Source organism: Varanus komodoensis, unplaced genomic scaffold (genome assembly GCF_004798865.1).
Source record: "Varanus komodoensis strain SLA01 unplaced genomic scaffold, ASM479886v1 scaffold24, whole genome shotgun sequence".
Lineage (NCBI taxonomy): Eukaryota > Metazoa > Chordata > Lepidosauria > Squamata > Varanidae > Varanus > Varanus komodoensis.
The window spans coordinates 4,469,067-4,494,245 of NW_025335641.1; the positions used below are offsets into that span (position 1 = coordinate 4,469,067).

At 42.0% G+C, this 25,179-nt stretch overlaps 1 protein-coding gene across 9 annotated transcripts in view; it reads right to left on the minus strand.

The window, feature by feature from the left end:
* The window catches only part of DDAH1 (dimethylarginine dimethylaminohydrolase 1), a 156,821-nt gene that overhangs the window by 96,523 nt on the left and 35,119 nt on the right, over positions 1-25,179 (minus strand). For 2 of the 9 annotated variants that reach the window (XM_044432462.1, XM_044432460.1), the window contains exons 2-3: positions 10,688-10,830; positions 9,978-10,038 (exon numbers count right to left, since the gene is read on the minus strand). The exons of 4 other annotated variants lie outside the window; for them this stretch is intronic. The gene's annotated coding sequence lies outside the window, so the exon portion shown is untranslated. Of the gene's footprint in view, positions 1-9,977; positions 10,039-10,687; positions 23,200-25,179 lie in introns of those variants that run through there. 3 more of the 9 variants (XM_044432463.1, XM_044432461.1, XM_044432464.1) reach the window with 3 other exon arrangements.

The following is a 25,179-nucleotide window of genomic DNA, read 5'->3' on the forward strand; positions in this document are numbered from 1 at the left end:
CATTTGGTCACTGACATTGATTCTGACCTTACATTTAAGTACTAGGCTGGTAAGCAAAAGTGACAAGGGATGCATGCAGGTGAGTTCATGAAGACAAATGAGAATGCTCTGACCTTCCTCCAGACCAAGTATGGAAATGCAGCTCTCCAACTCTGCCACCCCTCAGCAGACTGGTAAATTTCAGGCTAGTAAATTTCAGAAATTTATTTAAAGCTGATTGATTTTTTTAAAAAATACATTGCTTTAATGTAGGTTTTATTCCTGAATTGTCTCACCAGGGGGCAAACTACGCTAGGTAATTTTACTGGCATTGTAAGGACTGACTTACTGTCAAGTCACATGACAGTCAAACTTGCAAACTCTACCATTATATTCTGGATTTCTTTAGACCATGCATTTGAAAAAGGGCTGTTTCCCACCACCTTTCCAACTCTTCCTAATCCTTTCACAATTGCATTTGTGTGTGCCACAAGATCATGTTTTCAACACAGTGGAAACCCTACTGTATTCATTAGCGTGTGAGCCAACAATGGTAAACACATTTTTCATAAATACTGCAACTATGTTCCCTGATAAACAGAAGGGGCTCTAATGTAGATTCTCCCTGACTTGGAGATACAATTTGTAATGCTTTGCAATCCTGGCACCTCCATTTCCTGTCTGCCCCTCCATGTCCCACCTGATCATACACTTTCTTTGCATAGCAACCCCTGTGAAACCTCCAATAAATGTTATTAAGATAATAAGAAAGAAAAACTACTTACGTTTTCATAATATGGTGTTTAAATGAGCTTTTCAGGAAGAGAGATTCTGGTATACTTACAAAATACTACTAATTGCAACAAAAGCAACAAAGGAGAACAAAATACACGGACTTATGCAAATGAAACATGTGCAAATCCATAATGGTGACATCTGTTTTTTATATCATCATCTTTTAACTGTTCTCTCTTAATGACACCTCTCAAAATAAAGAGTGGAAGATTACTTTTCACAGTGTGCATAATGTCTTCATCTTAGTTTGTAAAGTACTGCAGAATTCACTGTATGAGACTCTATAAATGTTTTGCAATCACTTTAGAATATAAAAAGTTAACTATTCAATTTGCAAACAAACAGAAGCTCTGGGAAAGGGTGAACTGCAAATCCTAATTCCTTCCCCTTAGCAAAAATTTGCAAGAAAAGACATCAGGAGGTGGGGCCAATTGTTCAGAGATTGCTAACAGAGTGATGAAATGGTTCATACCCATTTGTGCTGCTGGGACAGAGTGCAGGGAAGCTGATGGTAGGAAATCCAGGGATTCACAGCAGCCAGAGCCAGCTAGAGTATGAGTTCAAAGCAGAGAGTTGTGAGTATTTCTGACCCATACAACGAAACAAGAGCACTCCGACCCACATGGGCCTGCTTTACATCTAAAAGCTATTACACTGAAAAGGCAAAGTGAAGCATGGACATTAACTTAAAAACCAAGAGCTCCAAGCATAGGTTGGGTTGTGGATTTCTGACTCAAAAAAGGGTGCAGAACCGTAATCAGGCAGGTGTCTGAATTGTCCCTACTATACCCTTCATGTGCCAGATGCTGTAGGGTCTCCCACCTCCCACATCTCTGCTGTTATTTTGAACTTGGACAGAAGATAACAGCAGGATTCCTCAAGGAAGAAGGTAAGTAGGCTCAGCAGATGAATGTAGAAACTCTGAGGCTGGGGCCTTGGTTTTGGAGAGATGGACCACATGAGGCCCCACTGCCTATTGTGGTTGAAACCAATGCATCTCCCTGCAAAGCCAACTGCTGCTTTCATCAATTTGGATAAGTCTAGAGCTAACAAAAGTTAACATACAAACGTATCAAAGACAACGTTATGCTTGTGTTAGTTCACATGTTCATCAGGGAACAAAGGACACAGTGGCTTCTTTCCCTAAGCCCTGAACATGCCACTCATACGACCTGCCTAATTAACCTTGTTGTTGGGTTCTGGGGTGATTTGGAAGCAAAGGACAGTAGGACAGTCTACACAGAAGAATAAATGGACACAAATCAGACATCAAGCATAGCAATGTTCAGAAACCAGTGAAAGAACATTCCACCTCCCAGAATTTTCTGACCTTGTTTACCCATAACTATGAATTAATTAACGTTGGTTTTTGCGTGTGGCTTGGGCTTGCTTGCTACTTTTACTTTCCGTCCAGCTTAGAAAACCACCCAGAACATCATGCCAGTGTGTATGGTGGTTAGAGTGCTGGACTGGGAACCTGGGAGATCTGGGTTCTAGTCCTCTCAAGCCATGAAGCTCACTGGGTGACTTTGGGAGAGTTGGGCTCTAAACCCAACCTACCTCACAGGGTTGTTGTTGTGAGGATAAGATTGAGAGGAGGAGGAGAATTATGTAACCCATCTAGGGTTCCCTGGAAGGATAAAAGGAAAGCTGTAAATATAATAAATAGTTACTATGCCAAACAACCCAGGAATGGGTTATGCAAAACCAGAAGCAAAGCAAAAGCGGCAGGCAGGATGGAGGCAGTGCAGTTTCTCTCCTGTAGGGCCCCAAATCTGCATAGGTTGTTTTTATGTATGAGCCAGATCTCCACCATTGACCTTAAAGGGGACATTCTTGAATAAATAAATTTCAAAGTGAGATATTAATGTGAAATCACTACAGTATGATTTTCCAAAGAGATTCAACTCCATTTCTGGCAGTCTATATGAAAGAAAAGGGATTTTTAAAATCACATCACATGTGTTAATTGGTTCATCATTACAATGATGAGCGTGTTATCATCCAGCAATGTCTGGTGAGATATAATCATCGCTCTTTCTGCTGCTGAGCATTTCAGTTTGCTCTGACAACACTGTTTGTTTCCCACCACCACCAGCATGTGCATAGAGACCTGCCATTTTGAGGTTAGCATTTTATGCATCTGACAAAGTGTATGGTGTCTATGAAACTTATGGCAGAATAAATTATTTCATGTTCAAGGTGCCACAAGATTCTGTTGTTCTTGCTGCAACAACAAACAAAGCTGCCCCTCTAGAAACTGTTAACACTGGAACAGCAAGTCACTTAATAACCCCCAGCTACAGGGCACTTTTATGGCTGTGTTTCCATATGCCTTCTCACTATTTGGTGGGCATCTTGCTAGTAATAATAAGTTGCTCAAATAAGTTGCTGGGCTGTTCTTAGCACAAAGCATTCCATGAATTGCTATGCATGCCCAGGCTCCCCCTAGGAATCTTTTCAAAATCTGAAATGCTCCATTTGAGTTCACATATTAATCACACACTACTAAATAGGAATGCTAACAGGAGAAAACTATATCCTGCTCTGTTCCCTTTGTATCTTTCCTCCGAGCAAATTTATTTTGGTGACACGACTAAAGACAATTGTATATAACAGCATAAAACAGATAAAACCTCTGTATCTTATTTAAGGGACTGTTATTTTGTCAACTTATCTACTTTTCTCCAATTCAACAAAGCTGCATAAATTCCTTCAAGGATTTCTTTACATGTAGCTTGGAGTATAAAAACACTTCTAACAACGGAACCAAACACGCTTGCTCTAGCTGCAACACATAAAGAAATTGTTCTGGAACAGCATCATTAAAGCAATTTTGTCTGATCCAAAGTTATTGGCTTGTGATTTTGTTGCAGCACTTTTAACCTGTACACTGATTGGGCAGGTTCACATGTCAAACTAAGCCATTCTGAAAATAACCCACTGTGGGTGGGTGGGTTGGTTGGTTGGTTGCTGAACAACCCACAATGCACTGGACATACAGCAGATCATTCTCTGTCTTCTTCCCCACCGTCCTTCAACTCTTTCTGGCATGTATCCAGTTCCCTTCAAGGAGAACATATCTTGTTTTACCTTGCCTGCTCTGATTGCAATCCTTTTTCATTCATCACCATTTGTTTTCAGAGCCTCAAAACATTAGACTTGAGATTATTTTCTTTCTTCAGTGTCTGAAAATTGCACTTCGTTTTTGGTCAGTTCTTTGCTAGTAATAACCTTAGGACTATCGGATATGTGCAGATAACCCTCTTGATTCTAAGTGTTGAACTGATGGTTCTTGGTGCCGCCCCCGCCCCACCCACACCTGCACCTTTTCAACACTTCCCCAAGTCTCCTGCTATTCCAGGAAGGTGAGATTCTCCTTCCCGTTTACCAGCTCCTTTTTAGAGTGTGTAATGCTTGCATTACTGTGGTTCCCTGGCAGTCCTAAACAAAGCAGAGAAATATACATAAATTTAATGGCTGTGAAGTAAATGAAGGGGAAATCTGTGCCAATTTAAGGGCTAGGAAGGAAATGGAGGGGAAATTCACACACCTTTGGCACTGCTCTGAAAAGTGAGGGTAGTTAATATCTTGCTTTTCTGGACTAGCTGCAGACTTCGGGAAGCATTGGAAAGATGGAGCGCATTGAGAACTATCAGTTCAACACTTAGAACTGAGAAAATTACATTGCCACAGTGGTTCTAATGCCCCTCCCCTTGGTGTATCTTCTTTCTCTTCTTTTCCACATTTCCTGTTGCTTTGCAATTAACAAGTAAGGAAATGCCAGCTGGCAACTTTCTGCAAATTCACCTATAAGAAGTCTTGCCATGTCCTCTGCTGTACAGCTGAAGCAGACAAGGGAATCGACCAAGCAAGATATATGTATCAGCCAAGAATTTGCACATGCACACCTACAAAGGACCAACCAATTAAAACACACACATACACACACACACTTTTCAGGATCTGAATTGTGATGCTGAACTGCCTTTTCTGAAGTTCCATTTTAAAAAAAGCATGGCAATTCTTCCAAGGTTCTGTTTTTGCACTGGTAGATGGGGGCCACTGATCAGATTGCAAAAGTGAATGGCAGCGGATTGTCATTCTTACCAAAAGACTCTGCAGCCATTCCTGACAAGCCACAATAAAATCATCCTCCTAGGCTGGGATGACACATCACCCCATCACGAGCAACCTCAAGCCATGGGTGGTTCTGCAGAAACTGCACTGTGTTTGGATAACATAAAAACCTATCATGGCTGATTACGCATGGTGGAATGTTGTGCCGTGTGAAGCAGCTCGTTGTATTTATGCCATTCTCAGCCCAGGGTAAACTGGGTAATCAATACCTGTCCCTGGCTACATTATAGTCTGTGGTTACCCCTGGCAGTTGCCACTCTCCCTTTCCTTGGGTCAATCACCGCCAAATAAATGTTTACAGGGTCGTACCGTTTGGTAGGACGTTCAGGAGAAAATGCATAGTGACTGTGATCCAGAACTGTGCACGTGAGCAGCATTCATGATGATTGTGCAATGTGGGAGAACAAAAGAATCACACGGTCATATGTACAAACACAGCCAAACAATGTTTGTGGTACAGCCATTTAGGATAACTTGTGTGTGAAACAAGCCCAAGGTGATGAGAGAGAGAGAGAGAGAGAGAGACTGGGATTGCAACTTAAAGTGTCTTGCAAGGTCATTTAGCAAATAGACTGATACTGCGGAAAATGAGAAAAGCTGAGGGAAATTTCTGAAACAGAAGCTCAGGAAGGAAGAGAAGGGATTATCCCTACCACAGGCTAATTGGAGAGAATTGGTTGATGGATGAGATGCTGGCATTAAAAGGACAAGAGCCAACTGTATGCACATCTAAATGAAAAGACAAAGTTGTTTCCAGGCTGAGAGGCAAAAACAAAGCCTTCAATATAGAAACCTATATACACAGCCTATATAAACAAAGTTTACAGAGATGGGGATCATCTCAGCCTTTCCATACCAATAAGGTACTTGTATCCATCATAATAAGAAACTGTTTTGTTTTTTACTGGTTCAGGGTACAAGCTGTGCAATAAAGGTACCTTTATAACTAAGGACAGATAGAATTAGTTAAATTTGTTCTGTTTTGTGAATTGTCAAGCATCTATTTTCCATCATCTACTCATTGATGGAATCATTTATTTTTTTTAAATAGAGAGATGCAAGAATTTTGTTCCTGCTTGCAATGGTGCACTTGCATGGATTGCCCACAAAAGAAAAAGTCCGTAAGTCTATGTAGTTTGGAAAAAGCCATTCTGTGGCAGAAAGGCCAGACTCATAGAAATCCAAATTCATTGTAGGTACCTCTGACATACTGATTTATAACAAATTGCCTGTAACCACTTCTTCAATTATGTACACAGCCTCTCGATAAAGCAGCGTAAACTTAGAACTGACCATGTGTATGACAAGATTCACATTTCTCATGAAAAACATTTACAGAGACAATGGACCAACTTAGATCTTTATGAAAAAATACAAATAGTTGGGGGAAAATCCTGCATTTTGATTGTTTCAAAACTGTGGCAAACAGTGCTATGCACACACAAATTATGAATACTTTTACTTATCAATTTGTTTTACTAACAGAGTAGTGAAACGCTTACCATACTTTTACACAGGCATTAAGTTGGGATGGCAGAAGCAGATCTTTGTGTACAGTAGATCAGTATGGATTTCTGACTTCCAATTAATTTAACAATAAGAGCAATGAAATTATTGCACTTCTACCCCTACATTATACTGTTGAAATGAAAGAAGCCCCGATAACCAGGAATGGGCCCCTTGTGTGACAAAGGATGGGGAGCTCTATTCTGAGGCTCAGCATGAAATCCTACTCTTGGAACTCTTTAAATCCAAGGGTACATCTTGGAATCTATTAAAAACAGATCAAGACAAAACAAAAGGGGGTCCTGCACGCCTGACGTCCACCAATCCCGGTCTTAGGTAGCCCTCTCCAAGGACTAACTAAAGTGAAAAATAGCCTCCAAACACCTTACGTTTCTACCCTAGTGATGCAATTTCCCAAAAGGAAGCAGCACAGTGCCAGCTGTGATGGTGATTTGTGCTCCTTGGCCATCTTCCACCCAGGCCATCAGAATAAAAAAGCAGGAATGAATCTAAAGTAATTTATTCTAAGCTAGACTGGTCCAAGCTGCCAACAGATGGGAAGAAAGAAGCTTTGGTCTCTGAATCTTTTACAGGCAGTGCCAACTGCCATGCCCATATAATGGTCATGATCCTGCCCTCCCGAGCAGAGGACAGGAAGCTCAAGTTGACTGTTAAGTATGGCTCAGTGTCAGTCAGGACCACTGCTGGGAGCACTGCCAGGCCTGTGTTGCTGGAAAGCTGCCCAGTGGGGAGCCTGGGAGGCTGGAATGAGTAGGTGGCTTGTGTATTCATTGGAAACTGCAGGATGATGGAGTGGGAGAAGGAAGACTGGCCTGCCGATGGCCCAACGCTAAGACTGCACTGAGAACATAAGAGCCCTGCTGGCTCAGACTGAAGGTCTGTCTGGTCCAGCATTCGTCTCCTGCTGTGGCCAGCTAGATGCTTCTGGGAAGCCTACAAGCAAGGCACAAGCACAACAGCTCCTTCCCACCTGTGTCCCCTACCATCTGTTAACCAGAGGAGTCTAGAAATACGTAAATAAAGCCCAACCATTGAGGAAGAAGTCAACAAATAGTGGATCTATATATGCGAACTGAGCCCTTATTGGCTAGCAGCCTTTGATGGACTTCAGCCTGAAGCTACTGAGGTTTTGCATACCTACCCCATTCTTTCCTGTATGTCCTCCACTGGGTTATTAAACTATAGAATTAAGGAACATCACAACTGATGGAAGTATTTAGGATTGCAGTGCTAGCAGAAGGGTACAGGCAAGTATGAATTTCTGTAAGATGCAAAATTTTGCTACTTTTCTGATTTAACAACCACAATGGCTTTTGCCACTATTCCAAAGTTCCAGAGTCTGCTTATCTTCAGGAAAATATTTCCTTCACCTTTCTAAAATCCACCTTTCAGCATATTTCACAGGGCATGAGGTATGGGGAGCAACACACTGTTAGATTTTAAAATTATGATGCTTAGCCCTTTGTTACTCATGATGTAGAAAAAGAACCATTTTAAAAATGAATGTGTTTACAAATGTAGATGAGAAATTATTATAATTTTCTTAGTCATTAATGCTTGCATGCAGTTTGCTGTTAGGCACACATTCATTAATATGCAATTTCAGAATGATGACTCATTGCCTCACTCCCAAAGCCCCATCAAGTACAAGAGAAGTGCACTCTAGGTGAACAGTTGTCATAATTGTGAGGTTGCAAATAAAACCAAGGGCAATGCATCCCTTAGATTTACATTACTTGCCTTTCTGCATTACGGTGCCAATTGGGAGAAGACACAGAACTAATTTAATCATTCTGTTTTCTGCCCATGAGAAGAGGCACCACTGTGACATTTTAGACCTGGTTATAATGTACTCTCATAACCTCTACTGCCTCTATGAGTGAAAGATATATTCCGTTTGTGTTTCAAGTCATTTTGGGAAAACTAGATCCAGATTCTCTCCCTTTCAGACAAGAATGCCTAAGTTTACAGCTGACATTTTCCTAAACTTCCCACTATAGTTTAATGAGGTAAGTCCTTATTTTAACCTGTGTGAGATTTATGTCTGAAAGTTGATGCAATATGTGGTATTTTACATACAGCTTTTCCATCCTTTATGAGAAAACAGAGTCAATGTAGATTCTTGTTCCTGAATCTGAACAACAATAAAACGTTTGGCACTGGGACAGAGTCAGGATTCAGCAGGCCTCTGAGCAAGAGATGATCTGAGAGCCTCCTTCAGCAGGGAGGGGCAAAGGGGACGCAGCAAGCCAAGAAAGCCTTTTCAGAATCCTCTTCCCATTAAGCCGTGCCACATGGAGTAAATCAAGGACACCTTCACCATTCTGTATAGAAATGCAGCCCAGGAACAATACTGCCCATTCCCCCATCCCATTTCTTGGATTACCAGCAAAAGAACACAACTTCATTGTTCTACAGTGTTGGCTCTGTCTGTCTGGTTTCAACTAGAACAGGGATAGGCAAAAGGAAGCTCTCACAATGTCTGGGGCTACTGCTCCCAGAAGCCCCTTCACCATGGCCAAAGGACTGGACTGCTGGGAGTTATATCTGCAACTTCTGGAGATCTGCTTTCTTCTTACCAGTGCACCAGAACACTGAAGAGGACATATTTTGCCTTCCATTTCAGCTCCCCTTCATTGGACTATGGAGGGAAGAAGGCCGGGACACATGGACAGAGACCTTGCTTGACTTGTACATCTCCAATGAAAAATAACTTAACTGTGGGACGCGTGGGTAAAGCACAGGAATGTCATGCTAGTTAGTACAGAGATGTTCCTGACTGCTGCTGCAGTATCTAAATGCATCAAGCCTTGAATACATGGTTAGGACTGAGTGTAATCTTGAGAGAGGGAAGCCTTGCAATCCTCAGGAATAGCTCCAATCAGCCATAACTGCACAGAAGGCCTTTACGCAAGTGCTCATAACACAACTTTAGGAATAATATCAGCAGCAACCATGCAGGTAACACAGCACCTGTGCTCACACATAACACTAAACCATGCTGTGGGTCCTGGGTTCAGACAGGCATGTGTTTTCCATGCATGAGTGTTTTGTACCCTCCTCCATCTTTGCACCTACTACTCTTCTCAAGGGTGAGTGGTGGGTGGAAAGAAGTCTTGTCTTGGAAGACCAAAGGGCTAGCTGCCAGTGATAGGGAGTGAGTTGAGGAGAACTGACTGCCTTCTGCGTAATTCATGCAGGCTCTTTGTATAGCTGGGCACTTATGCTTCAAATGCTCTTTCTATCCCTAGCTGAATTACCAAAGGGAAGACTACCAAAATACTGAAGATTTTCCTGTAATGTAGCAATTGTAAGATCACTTCTTCCTGTGATCCACAGCCTTTAGAAAAGTAGTATCCATATCTGTAACAGACAAGAGGATGAAAAATTTGCCTCCAAACCAGCTCCCTTGTATAACCTCACAGTTCATTAACAAGCAGGTAGTCAAAGGTCAAAATGACTTTTTTTTTTAACCAGAGTAGAAACTCCACGAGTCGGACATAAATAATTGAAAGTTGCTGAAACAAGAGACTTACAGTTAATCCTGAAGATGGATGTACATCTTCCTGGAAAAGCTACTGTATTTGGTATTCTGTGCTGTGGTGAACCAAAATATTGAAGGGTCATTACTGATTACCATAACATCCCACCACTTACTGTGTCATACAAACAGCATATTCAACAAAAGCCACACAAGGCAGAATGTTTATTTTTAAACAGTTTGAAATGTATTTTCCAACCATCAGTTCATCACAAGTTGTTTTTCCACTTCCTTCCAGCCCAACACCTCAAAATATACTTTGCCTTAAAGAATTATAGGTGGATAGGATGAGATCTGTGTTTAACTTCTGTTAAATACATTTTTAAAATGAGGCATTTCCTTCAGTTTGCTACTTCCCAATCCAAGGACATACCCATCTATTCTAGTTTCCACAACATTTACTTTCTTTGGTTATGTAAAACCCTCTTGGGACTGCTGGAGATGGTATACTAGAAACATTGGATGCTTCCAGATGGCTCACTTTCTGCACTACCACTCAAGTCTTTGGGCAGCTATTCCATTTTCTCTTCCTTATTAATTGTGACAAGAAAGACTGAAGGAACAGTGGGAAAACATGGGAGGGCTACCAAGTAAGAAGGCTTTCTTTGCTTTTCCCCATAAAATTCTGTGGAAGAATCAGTGCCGCTCTACAATCAAAGCCTTATCTAGAAGCACCCACTGCTAACCACTGTTTCACGCACTCACCTGTTAGAACCAAGATTCCAGCAGCGGCACTTGCCAACTAGGCTCACAAACTGTTCCGGCATCTCTCTCTCCATCTGAGTACAGGCCCACCAGTTGCCTGCTTGGAAACCCGTGCAGTGATACATCAGGGCTCCATATTGCTCCTGCACATACAAGGAGATACATGGCAAGTGTACATACATATATCTGTATGTTACTTTGCTGAATCCTTGTACTACTGCTACCTCCTTAAAGAGGCGGGACAAGCACAGGAATCAATATACATGTGTAAGTATATGTAAATCTGTACATGTGATGGGAATAGGTATGTGTTTCAATGAATGTACAAAATTCCCAGATAGGTATGTGTGAACCATCTGAAAGAGGACTTGCTGTATAGCTCCTTACTTTAGATCTCTGGATCTAGGCCAGTTTGCAGCCCTCCAATGATTTTGGCCAGAACCCCCATAAGCCATTGCCAGTGCTTACAATAGTGAAAGGTTCTGTGAGCTGAGGCCTTCCGAGCATTTCGGCCTACAAGTGCTCAACTCTGATCTTTGGTAGCATTTCCAGATGCCAAAGGAAAGCAAATGCAAGTTAAAAATATAAACCATTTGAAAACCAGTCAATTGAAAAAGCCTGCTGCAGGCCAGCATTTTGCTTCACTGTGCTGAAGTTATTAGAGCTCCATGCAGAGATGCACAACCCAGAAACTTTGATTATGAATGTGGCAGACCACAGGAATGTTTGGCCTCGCACACCGTCCTCTACAGCACTGTGGTGCACACATACGCAATGAACTCATGAAGCTGAGTCATACCCTCAGCCCATCCAGTGCTGTGTACTGGGCAACAGTTCTCTTCCAGCCTAAGGGCCATTTGGGGCTGACAACAGAGGCAGCCGGGGGCAAAAATGCCAATGTATTAAAGCTTAAAGTTCTTGCTGCCAGTAACTAAGCCTGAGAGGAAACATTTCAACCTTGTAGATTGGGAGTGGGAGAGGAATCTCTCAAAAGCTGGGAAACCACCACATTATTGGCAGTCGGGAGACCCAGGACATGGCCATCAAGGGAACACTGGGGGGCAGACGGAGACCTCGGGTGGGCTGGATTTGGCCGCCGGTGCTGAGATTCGTCACCACTGGGCTGCGGGCAATACAGGCACTGAAGCACAGAGCGACAAGAGGTGATGTCTGAGTCATGACATTTCATCGAACAGGTGGAGTCTGAATCAAGCAAAGAATTCCTCTAGCGTTTCATCTCAGCAGAACTTTGACAACCACAAACCTTAGATGGCAAATGTAACAGAATATCTGTTTAGGTTCATTCCTCTCAAAGTGACTTTGTCAGTGCTACTAATATCAGAGGCGGCAGCAAATGCCTGTGAAAACATGGCATCGGCTACTGTGTCTCCAAGAGTTATTTTTAAACAATTGTGCATAAATATAAACCTATCTATCAAACAGCAAGGGCTCGCTCCAGGTTTTAGGAGGCCTCTGGTCAAGATGCTTCCAGTGGGCCCTCTTCCTGAGCCTAGGCACCCACCTCTTCACCGTTGCCGCTACAGCCCTTTCGCTCGCCTCTGTGCCTGCACTCAGTGTGTACCACCTGAGGGGGAAAGGACGGGTTACCACTCCTTCTGAGGGTCACCATTACTTTTGCTCCTGCCACTTTTCTCTTGCTCAGAGAGGGCAGATGAAATGAACAGACTGAGCAGCAAAGAGGAACAGCACAAGGACCAGGAGTCTCCAAGAACTGGGGTGGTCCACTTTGGGACACAGGGCATGGGAGCACCAACCCTGGAACCGTGCGTCCTGTCCTAGCTTTCTTTCCTTAATCCTGAGAATGCAAATCAGACACAGCCTTGATCTCTGTGCAGATGTTTGATCTGTGTAGACCATGTGTGGCGATTCTCTGGCTCACAGATTTTTTTTTGGGGGGGGTGGATCATGGCCTTCCCTCTGGTGCACTCTCCACCCCTATGCAACAACTTTGTGTGTCACTTTGCCACTGAAGCAACACTTGGGCCAAAAAGGGTTCTTCAGCCCTCCTTTAGATATATGCGCAGGGAAGTGCCATTGTAGTTCCCCTCAACTGGCTGTGCCTTCTCATAGGCAGCCACCTTGCAGTTGAAGTCCCTTTTCTACAGTCTATGCTAGTCTTTGTAGGATCTGTTCAACAGAATTGCTTCATTGCTGGATGCAGAAACCCTGCTTTCAGCCTTGCATAATGATCTGATTTTTCTTCCACATATCTTGTGGGAATCATTCTATAACCTATTCCACGAGTAATTGCTTTAGCTGTTTCACAAGCTACATCTTGTACATGGTCCGACAGTATAACAATGGATGCAACTGATATTTATTTATAACTTTTGTATACAATCCACTGCCAAATAGTCTCGGGACAGCCTTACAATTAAACAAAGTAAGGATACACAATTTGTAATTTGCACTTTTAAGATAACAATTCATTTATTTATAGTAAATATTTTGTGATGTAATACAATTTGTTTATTTATCATTTGCACTGCATTTATATCCTAGATTTTTGCCTCTTGTGAGGAACTCATGGCAGTTTACATAGTGTTGCTCTCGACTGTAACCTCACAACAGGTATAGTCAGGTTAAGCTAGGAGAGAGTGACTGGCTCGAAGTTGCCCATTGAGGTTCACAGCTGAGGGAGGACTAAAACCTGGATCCGCTACATCTTCAGTTCAACACTTTAAATAACATTGCAAACTGGAATATTAAAGTGATCTCGTACCTTTTCACATCAAATGGCATGCAAAGTGATCAGCAACACTAAAATATATAATACAAAATTATAATAAAAAGAAAAAAGCAATTTTGTTAAAAGCACACCAAGAATTAATAGTGCCTGCTCCTCAAACATACTTCAGCAAAGAGAAGGATTATGTAAGTTGCCTTGCCAGAGCAGAAATGTGGGGAACAAGCATCACAATATAGAAATTATAAATTAAAGTCATATTTGAACATAACCATAGTAAGGCAGTGGAGTCCAAAGCATGATCCTGACTGTTGCAAGCTGCATACAGGTCTCTATAGTATAAATGTCTGTGCAGGCATTTATATTCCAAATAAAATAGGAAGTTGAGCCTGCATTGTTCTGGAGCTCAGTAACTGAAGATAACAGTTAATGGTGGCAAATAAATGGAAAATAAAAACTGATAAAATATTTTTCCCTTCCAAGAGACACCTGTCATATTTAGCGACAGAATTATTTTGGAGGCAAAATTGCTTTACCATATGTTGATAAATATCTCTGCTTTGAAATGGTTTGTTGTAGGCAAGCACAAAAGTCACAAAATAGCTTGCACAAAAACATACATGGACTTTGGAAAAGAACACACCATCTCAAAAAAGAAATGACAAATTAATATCTGCAGAATAGCTGCTGGAAGTAAATGGGTTCCAGCCTTGTAACATCAAGAAACTCTTAGCATATCAAACAAACAAGTTACCACTGAATTCTGAAATACAGAAAAATATTTATAGGTTGAAAGCCCATTTTTACCCTGCATTTACTGCAAAAGTATTTCTTCCAACACATAAATAATCCCAATACATGAGTCCCTTTGTATGAAAGACCCATACAAAACCTCTGCCTTCCAGTAAAATGATTTACATTTTTCTTGTTTTCCAAACTTGGGAACATGGCCTTATTTTTCGCCTTCTAATTATTAGATTTTGTATGGTTGTTTATCTTTATTGCTGTGATCTGATCGAGCTCTAAAATCAACACTTTAGAATTCAGTAAAACCAAGAGAGGGTATTGCTTGGGTAAAAGGAAGCCAACACAAGCAGTCGCAAGGTGTCGAACAGATTATTGGAGAGTGCCTTCTCATTCTTTCTACTTGGATACACAATACACATTCCACCTGAGCTGTCAAGGCCACTGCCTATTCTTTCTTTAAAAATATCTGGGGAAGTATGTAGTGCGGTCACAGTCCTACAGCAAATGATGCTGCACTAGGTGAAGGGAGGAAAGGCAGTCTGCCACCAAATTTCAGTGGTGTGGTTCGCCATGAAACTGTGGGGGCAAATGACTGCTGTTTCCCTTTGCCTAGCAAGAGCTAATGCCGTTACAGTCACATGGGTTTACAGAAACACGGCGACAGCGCTGTCCTACCAACAGAAGGTATTCCCTACTTTATGATTCTGGCACATTTGTACTTTGATTGTGCAGGCCTACGAATGCCTAACTTTATGTATGGATGACACTGCCTGGGAGGAGCAGCCTTATAAGCATGTACAATAACTGTATATCCGAGATGTCACTCTCTCATTGCTCAGGACATATGTCACCTATCCTTAAATAGTCCAAATTTGATTTGTAAACCACCCCGAGGCTTTTTGCGACTGGGGCAGCATAGAAATGTTTTAAATAAATAAATAGAGTGAGCATGCCTTCCATTGACGGCTTGTCATTGCCTTTAAAGCTCCCCATAGCTTTGCCTCCAACTATTTTCTGACACTGGTTTTCTGTTGCACCCCTACCTATAATATCTGTTGAACCAGGACTACCCTCAGTTGCTTCACATTTTCTTCCTTCTTCTAGTTCTCAGCCCATTATGCCTAGAACTACCTTCTAGCACACCTACAGAGTTCTTCTATCTTTCTTTTAAGCCCCATTAAGGATACTGTTTTCTAGAGAGAAACATATTGGAGAGATCTGAAAAATTGAGATATTTTATTTTACAGTTACCTGCTTCATGAAGGGTTCAGCTTAACTTGTAGTCCTTCCAAATATACATAACTGCATTAAAATGAACATATTCACTTGCTTTTCTCTCCCTTCTTTATTTGATTTGAACCCCGCTTTTCTACCAAAAAGTGATACCCAAGATGGTTTACAGGCACAATTAAAATCAAATATAACAATACATTAAAATACAGTACAAATATAAGAATTATAGAGAAAAAAATAAGAACAGCACCTAATCCAACAGTCTCACTTACAATGTCTTTTTTGAGTAAAGCAATTTTTGCCTTTTAAGAGGACAGCAGAAAAGAACAAACCTATCCTCCCTTGGAAGGATGCTCCTCACCTCAGAAGCCACCACTAAAAAAAGGCCTTCTCCCAGGTTGCCACCAAATGTACCTCTAAAAACAATAGTCTCAAAAGAAGGGCCTCTCCAGAAGATCTTAAGAACTAGGCAGATCTGTAGGAGCGAAGGCACTCTCTGCAGAAGGAACCAGAACCTTGGTCTCAAGCCATATAGGGTTTTTTAAAGTCATAAACAGTACTTTGAATTCTGTCTGGAAACAGACTGGTAGTCAATGAATCCGTTGTAACAAGGAAGTCATGTGTTTCATATAACCAGCCTGGGCAACAGTTTGCTCATATCATTCTGGTTCAGCTGAAGGTTCTGACAGTTTTCAAAGGCAGCCCCACAGATGTCACATTGCAAGTCCAAAGGGGATGTAACCAAGGCATGTGTGACTTTAACCAAATCAGGTGTCTCTCGGAATGCATGGAGTGGGCACACTAGCCTCAGCTGAGCAAACACACTCCTGGCCACCACTGAGATCTAGCCATCCAGGCTTAGTGCTGAGCCCAGGTGAAAACCTAAACTGTGAGCCTGAGTCATCAAAGAGAATTCCACACAAGTCGAACCTGCCTTTCAACTGACCCCATGAAACTCTGTCTTTTCTGGATTAAGTTTCCATTTGTTTTCCCTCAACCAGTCCATCACTGACATAAGCACCAATGTAGAATCAGAGCAGCTTTCTTGAATTTAGATACAAAGGAGAGAAAGAGTTAGGTGTCATCAGCATATCTGTGGGACCAAACTTCAAGACCGTCACAATGTCTTCCAGTGTATGATACATAGCATGAAAAGATGAAACCTCGAGGGATTCCTCAAGGCAAAGGCCAGAGCACTCAGCAGGAATCTCCCAGCACTACTTCTGGGACTCCCTTTCCAAGGAGGACCAGAGCCACTATAGAACAGTGCCTTCCAGTCACATTTCAAATAGCCACCTCACTAGAATACCACAGTCAACACTATCAAAAGCTACTGAACGCAAAACTAACAGGGACGCACATACCTTGTCCACAGAAAAGTCACCCAGGTGACCAAAGCAAGCTGCTTCATAACCAGGCTAGAAGCCAGATTGAAATGGACCTACACTGTCTTTTCCAGAAATCCTTGGAGCTGAGAAGCCACCATATGTTGCACCTTCTTGTGCATTAAAGGAATATTGGGGGACTCAGTGCGAATTATCCAACACAGTGATATTCAAGGAGGCTTTTTAAAACAAAGGTCTTAGCTCAATCTCCATTAGGCAAGTCAGAATCACACCTTGCCATGAAGAAGCTTTATCGCCACTCTTATCCACTCAGCCAGTCCCCTCCAGCTGTTTTTATATGCCAGATGGAACAAGGGTCCAGCACTCAAGGGTAGCATCTTGTTCACATCCTTTCACTCTACAATGTGAAAAGTATCCATTTTAAGGGGAAAAGCAGAAGTCAAGGTTACATCTATCCTGTATATGTCAACTAGGGCAACCAAATCTGAATGAATATGATTGATTTTATTTGTAAAACATCTGTCAAAGTGGTCCTAGAAGGTTATTGTGTGAGCCACCTCTTTTTCAGGTAAGCCATTGCTCTGTAGGCCTCAGATCAAACAGAAAAGCTCTGTGGGATGACTCTGAGCAGATGCAACGAAGTAAAAGTTCTGTGTGACCCCCACTGCCACACAGTCGGCTTTCAAATGAGCTCTAGCCTGTGTTTGATTGGACCCATTCAGCAGTTTTCACAAATGTTTCTCTTAACGAAGTCTTACTTGTATCACTGCCCTGTTGCAACACCCTGCAACAGAAGGACAGTCGTTTGGCTGAAATCCCTGGGAGAGGATACTCAGGAGCATCAAGCCATTTCTCCATTCCAGATATCAATGAGTGTGTTGACAGAATCATCTGTCAAGGCAACAGGAAAACCCTCAAGGGCTGTCAGAAAAGAGTTCTCATCTCTTCCTTTAGCTTTCTTCCCCAACCTCAAAGTTCCATGTAAACTAATGATGAAATACACAACAACAACAACAACAAGAGACTAAACACCCAAAGTAAATGGATTCAGAATGATTCTGTAAACAGAATATTTAAACCTGTTTTTCTCCCTGGCTTAGATTACAAATGGTCTTTTCATTTTAATAAGGTAATGACACAATGTTAATGGCTGTTGCTTGGCATATTGTTAGGGCAACCCCAGCCACTTTTGTGGTCCATACATTCCACAGGCCTTTCTAAAATTTAAATGCATGAGCCAGAAAATGGCCTAAAGCTCACGTACTTCCAGAAATCAACCCTGCTACAATCATATCTATTTTTGGAAATTTTAATGCACAGCACTTTCCCTTGGTGAGATGATTGCTATTTTAAGAACAGAAGTAGCTGCCCAGGATGAGCTAGAGCAATTAGATAAAAACATGGTATTGTGCATATCCCCATCCTGAATTAGTGGCTGGTAATGCCGTCAAGCTGGCATTAGTCATCTGTCGTATCTTTACAAGCATGATCAGCTCCTGGCCAGCTGCACTTTTAAATACCATGAGGAGCAAACCAAACCTGAGAAACGTATTTGTTGGCTTGGGAGACCACACATTCTGCAGTTAGCTAGGAGGATGGACTTTTCCTTATATGTTAAGATTTGCTTACTGCAGTTTGGTATTTATTCTAGCAGTTTCTACCACATCACTCATTTTACTTTCTTATACATCACTATAAATCTTATTAGTTATTTAGAAAAGGTTTTTTTGAATTTGTTTTGACAATTCTCTTTGAAAATTGTCTTTGAATTAGAAGAAAGATTCTAATTCAAACCAATGTAATCTGATTTATTGCTTTGCATAAAATGAATACAGAGACCAATACAATAAGAAAATTAGTTCAGTGTAAGAAGGATAAAGTAACGCACACTGGGGCAGAAAATCCCTGCTTCCAGTGTAGGCTAATGGTATCTGAGCTGGCAGTGACAGAGCAAAAAAGAGATCGTGAGATCCCTTGGTGGGCAGGGCCGATGAGTATGGCAGTCCAGTGCACAGCTGCTGTGACATGGGCAAAGTCTATGCTAGGCAGAATTAGGAATGCAATAGAAAGCAGAACTGCCAAAATCTTGCTCCCATTATACAAATCTTTGATATGGCTACACTTATGACTACAATCCTAGTTTATCTCACCTAAAAAGGGGGTATTATTGAGCTGGAAAAAGCACAGAGAAGAGCAACAAAATGATCAAGGGGTTGGAGCAGCTCCCCTGTGAGAAGCAGCTACAACTGGGACTGTTTAGCTTAAAAAAAGACAAGTAAGAGGAGACATGATAGGGGTGCTTAAAATCATGCATGGTGTGAAGAAAGTACAGATGGAGACATTTTTCTCCATTTCCCAGAGGCTCAAACTCAGGGTCATCCCCTTAAGTTGTTTGATGGGACATTTAGGACAGATAAAAAGAATAAATTCTTCATACAAATTATTGTTAAACTGTGGAATTCACTGCCATGGGCCACAAATTTGGATGTCTTTAAAAAGCAATCAGGCAGATTCATGGAGGAGGCTACCAGTGGTTACTAGCTTTGCTGGCCGAGTCCTACGTCCACTACTAGAGGTGGCATGCCTGCATATGCCAGTTACTGAGGAACTTGGGCAGAAGGAGGTCTTGCAGCCATCCTGCTTGAGGAATCTTGTGGGCAGTTGGTTTGCCACCATGTGCATGGAGCCCTGGACTAGATGGACCTTCAGTCTGATCCAGTATGGCTTATGTTCTCAAGCCATTTTTTAAAAAGTGTTTATCATCTACAACTTAGCAATTTATTCCAAGCACTAAGGTTCAAACAAAATGCTTGACCAAGGTCATATCTGAGAACTCTTCTCTGATCCCCAAAATAACTGTTTTGAAGGTCCCAAAAATTCCACTGCCTGTTCATCTTAGCATAATATTTATACAATATTAGCGAGACTAGTTTAACCAGTTCCTTCTGCTAAGCATGTTTCAAGTGTTTCTTTTATCTTCCTGAGTCAGGAATGCAACAGGTGAACAAAGTTCTAATGATGTTCACAAACACTGGGCATTGTTAGCAAAGGCTGAGTTAAGAGGAAAAAAGCTAGCTAGAGAGAACAGGGTGAAATGGCAGAGAAGAAAAGTCAGTTGAATTGATTCAAGCTTAACATGAGAGTGAATGTAACTCATTTTTCATTCTTTATCCTGATATTTTATAAGATCCTGAACAAAAATTTTCCCTGTCCACACAATGACCATTAGGCAAGCTGTTTAGACAGCAAGTATTTTACAAAATACATTTCAAACTAAGTGAAATGATGCATTATGCCAGAGTTGAGAAGTATTCTAAGATTACTATCTATTTTTCTCTAACATCTATGACATTTCTACAAGGGGCTTTATGCTACCTGAAATCACTAGGGCTGATGCTACACTTGCTGAGCCCATTGAGGCCTGAATGTACGCAGTCTGTGGTATGTTACTAGCCCGTCCCAGACGCAGACCATGATGTGTCTGGCTCGAGACCCTAACAACACAGTTGAATTTGAACACAACATTGTCAGAGAGTTCCACATACACAGCAGAACCCCGTACAAGAACATCGCTGTTGCATCGGGATTTGTTAAGTTATGTTTGTTAAGTTATGTTCCAGTCAATTTACTTGCATGAAAACCAACCAAGAAAGCCACACATCATCCTTTCAGTATTTTTAGCCCATTCCGAAATTTATGATGACAACAGCCACAGGTCAGGGTAACCGTACTTAACCAGGCTTTATTATTACAGCTTGCAGTACTTGACCCCAAGGCCTAGCCAAGAGGTACACCCGATCTAGTGAGAATTCCATTCAAGACCTTGAGTCGAGTTCTCATGTTACCTGAGAAGATGCTGTTCTTGGCTGCATTTCATGGGATGGGAGGTGAAGGTGTAAATGGGAAAGATTCCAGACATGTTAACATCCTTGTTGTTGACTGCTCCTGCTCTTGCCATGAAAAGCTCAGAATGTGAAAGGTTTCAGCTGTCCATGAAAGAGATTTTATTTCCTCTTCCACAGGAAGAGAATGGTGTGATTTATGTGCCAGAACTTATGTGCTTTTTCTTTCTTTCTTTTAAGTCACTGTGTGCTCCACAGCCTATTAAAATGTACTGGAAATAAGTACATTTTCTTCTCTGTGCAACATGATCTTCCCTGCTTTCTTGCAGGTCTTCATTGCATAAATAAAGGAAGTGAAGCCCAGCTTTCTTTTCGCTCTAAGATGATACTCTTTGTGTTGTAGAGCTGATGGTAGTTGCTGACAAACAAATAGGGTTACTACTGAGAATAAGTAATTTTAGGGAAATGGGAGTGGGTTGGACACATTCTTTGGTGTTATTTCTCTGTATTTAAAAATAAATGGATTTAAATAAATGCAAACATGATGCTCATATAGCACTTTTCCTAAGACCCCATAAAACAGCTAGACTAGCTAGAAAAATAGCTTTCCAGGGGCAGAAGAAGAAACTTCTATTTTAACAGCTTTTTAATATCTTGTAACCATGTGAATAATCACATATGGTCCAGGGTTGATCCAATACATTTTGTTGCTGGAGGCGAAAGACAAGATCATCCCTGCCCCATGCTGCCTACTGAAACTGACCAGACTGGCAGATGAATCCCATTTCAACACTTGTGATGGGACAGCATCATGGAATATGGAACAATCAAAGGGATGCTGCCACTTTTCCAAACCACCATCATCTACTACCTTAGCTAAGCTTCCCATTCTGCCTAATGGCAGAGCCATCCCTACAAGTGGCCTGGAGAGAGGCATCCACCCCATTTGCCTCAAATATTGCTCCTGATACTGAGATACAGCCTGGCAAAAGTTTTCTCATTGTTTAGATAACTTTCTAAGCAGCCAAGTCTATAGCTCAGGGCCAAGGTGAGGGAATATTTGGCTGAAATATGCAGCCAAACCCAAGCTCAATCAGGTATATCACATACTACACCTCCAGTCAGGGAGAAAGCAACCCCATCGTGGCCTCTAGACAGCAACTGAGGGTTCATAAGGTATTTTAGATTTTCTACCTCAATTCTGAAGCTAAGAAATGGCGCTCCTTTCCCCATCCCCGTTCCCTGGTCTCTCAGAGCAAGCATGGAAAAGCACTATCTTGGCTGCCTCTCTGAGATAAGAAACACAGCCTTACAAGGGGATAAAAAGAGATGTTTCATGAAGCAGGATGCGGAAGAGACTGAAGATGCCAGGACAGGATTTCTCCTGAGGTTTCTCCAGCCTTCTTCCCTCCTTCTCTGAAACACTTTCACTAGATGGCCAAAATATTGGTGGAATGGGGCAGGGACAAACTTTCTTCAGACAGCAAAGCATATTGACACAGTCCTGGTCATATGTGACTTTTTTCACCAGAAGAGCCAATCCAGCAAAACACAGGACAGGGAGATGGGGAGATGAAGATTGTTTCAAGTGCTTCTCTCGCTCTGCATAGGATGAACACAAATCTCCATGTCTGGGGACTTATGAACATCAAAGGCATAACCCATAGGATTGTACCCTTACATCAGAACTTTTGCCAACAAAAATCAGACCATGTTAAAAATGGTTCTTGTGTGTTAACCTCCTGCCCTCAAAACTCTTAATTAACTTCTGAAAGTGGCTCAGTCTTGACTCTGGAATTTCACCAGCAGATAGATGTCCATAGCAATTGCTATCTGAGCCTTTATGAGATATGATCATTTGGAATATCTAGCATTCCCCACCCCACCCCTATGTCAAAGACATGGGAACTATTTGCCTTCAGGAACAAAAGCATCTCTCCATTACAGCTTTCTTTCTCAGATATCCGTGTTTGACCCAAAGTGTTCTAGAAAGCTCAGATCTGTTCACAGTTTTGTCTTGACAGGCATTCTTGAGAAGCTTGCAGAATCAGCATCACAAGCTATTTGATCTGCTCTTGGGCAACCTCCAGCAGCTACTTTGGATTTCATCACTATTTTCTTGTAGTTCTCATCCTCTCAAAATTACCATTCCACATATTTTTCTCTTTTTCTTTTTATACCATTGAAGAATTAATCCAAACACTGTAGCTCTGTGGGTGTTCAGCAATATTGCATGCAAATTCACATATTAGAAAGTAGAGGCCTTCCCTGGGCCTCCTTCCTTCAGAGAGGCTACCTTCGCACCACCATGGTCACCAGCCAGTCTTGCTTCCATCCTCTTTCTCACTGTTGCTATCATTGCTTTGCTTGACAAGCAGAGAAGAAGAAGGCAGTAGCATCTACTGCTCCTCCTCCTCACTCCTCCATTGCCTGGACTAGACTGAGAAGCAGGTGAAACAGCAGATTATAATGGTGAAGAGAAGTGACAATTCCAAAGAAGGAATATGTGGGCCCCTAGTGAGTGTGAGCACATCATGGGAAAGGCAGGGCTAGATGAATCACAAGCTGGAATTAAGATTGCTGGGAGAAATATCAGCAATCTCAGATAAGCAGATGAAAACTAAGATCATGGCATCCGGTCCTATCACTTCCTGGCAAATAGATGGGGAAGAAATGGAAGTAGTGACAGATTTTATTTTCTTGGGCTCCAAGATCACCGCAGATGGGGACTGCAGCCAAGAAATTAAAAGACGCCTGCTCCTGGGGAGAAAAGCTATGGCAAATCTAGATAGCATACTAAAAAGCAGAGACATCACCCTGCCAACAAAAGTCTGTATAGTCAAGGCTATGGTTTTCCCAGTTGCAATGTATGGCTGTGAAAGCTGGAGCATAAGGAAGGCTGAGCGCCAAAGGATTGAGGCCTTTGAATTGTGGTGCTAGAGGAGACTCTGTTAAATTCTCTGTTAAAAAAAACCAGAGAAAAAGTAAGCCTGGTGCCAAAATACTAACAGCAGGGAGCCTATTGCAGAGGTGGGGTGCAACTACCAAGAAGGCCCTTCTTCTAGCCAGCATCCCCCTCACTTCCCTATGGGATGGCTCCCTTAGAAGGACCTCTTGGCTCAGTCTTAATAGACAGATAGGGACATATGGGAGCAGACAATCCTTTAGGTACCTGGGACCCAAGCCATTTATGGCTTTACTCATATATGTAAGTACAAGGACTTTAAATTGGGCCTGGACTCCCACTGATAATCAGTGAAGTTGGTATAGAACTTGTTTGATATGGGCTCATGGACTATTCTTGTCAACAATTGTGCAGACCTAGTTTGAACCAGTTGGAGTTTCCGGACCATCTTCAAAGGCAGCCCCATGTAGAGCACATTACCATAATCCAATCAGGATATTACCAGGACATGCATAACTCTGGCTAGGCTTTGTCTGTCAAGATATGGCCATAACTGGTAAATTAGACACCACTGGAGGAAGGTGCTTCTGGCCACCGAATCCACCTGAGACTGAACTGAGAGTTTTAGATCCAAGAACACCCCCAAACTGTGGACCTTGTCCTTTATGGGGAGCACCACTGAACTTGGTGAAAGGGTAAGGGGTCTTAGGTGTGATCATGTCAACTGCCTGGGCTGTCTCCCTATTCCATAATGCAACTTGGGCACCAACAGATGTGCCAACCATATCAGCCAGGTGGACTACTAGATACTCTGTTTACATCTATTATAACGTTCAGTTGACCCTTGAGAAATATTAAAGAACTCCTAACACAGGGATCCCCAACATTTTGGATTGCTGATTACATTTGGAATTTTGATAGGGGCTCATGGGCACTCTCACAAAATATGCCACAAAATATGTGGGGTGGGGTGGGGGGTGTAATTCATTGTATTCATAAAATGGCTACCAAAGTGGGCATGAGAATATTCATTTCCCAGGAAGCAAACAAATGAGACTAAAAGAAAAGTAGTGTGTCCAAGTACTTAAGCAAAAAAACAGAAGGGTAGTTTGAGCTCCAGAATATAAAGCCTCCCTTTTGAAACCAGGTAAGATAGTGTCTCAGGGCAAAACCTCATTTTGCAGCCACCGAATTATCTTTCTAGCACTGCATGAGATGAACCGCATACGTCTCTCCTGCCATATCGCCTCTTCGCAAAGCTCTACTTGTTACCACCCAGCCACACTTGAAGAACATTCAGGAATTTGCTAGCTTTCAGCTATACTTAAGATTATTCAGGAATTTGCCAGTTCTCACATATTTCTAAAATGAGGGCAGCTGAATGGCAGACTCTTACATATAGAACTGCACTCTGTCCAATTAAATTGGCAGTGGGTGGTTATAGCATGGAACATGGTTATTATGGAGAAGATTATGCAGCATCACAAGATGGCCTAAGGGAGAACAAAGTCATAAGGTTTCCTTAGTGTTTGGAATTTTTCTTAATGTTTGGATTGCACAGATGCAGAGGAAAGTATCACCAGCAAGCCTCTGAAATAACAGGCAATACAGACACAGCATGGTTAATGTGAATTCAGTAGACAATGTGTTTAAGCTCCACACAGCGCACACTCTCATGAAGAATGTGCCCAGCCTGGCAACACAGCCAGGCA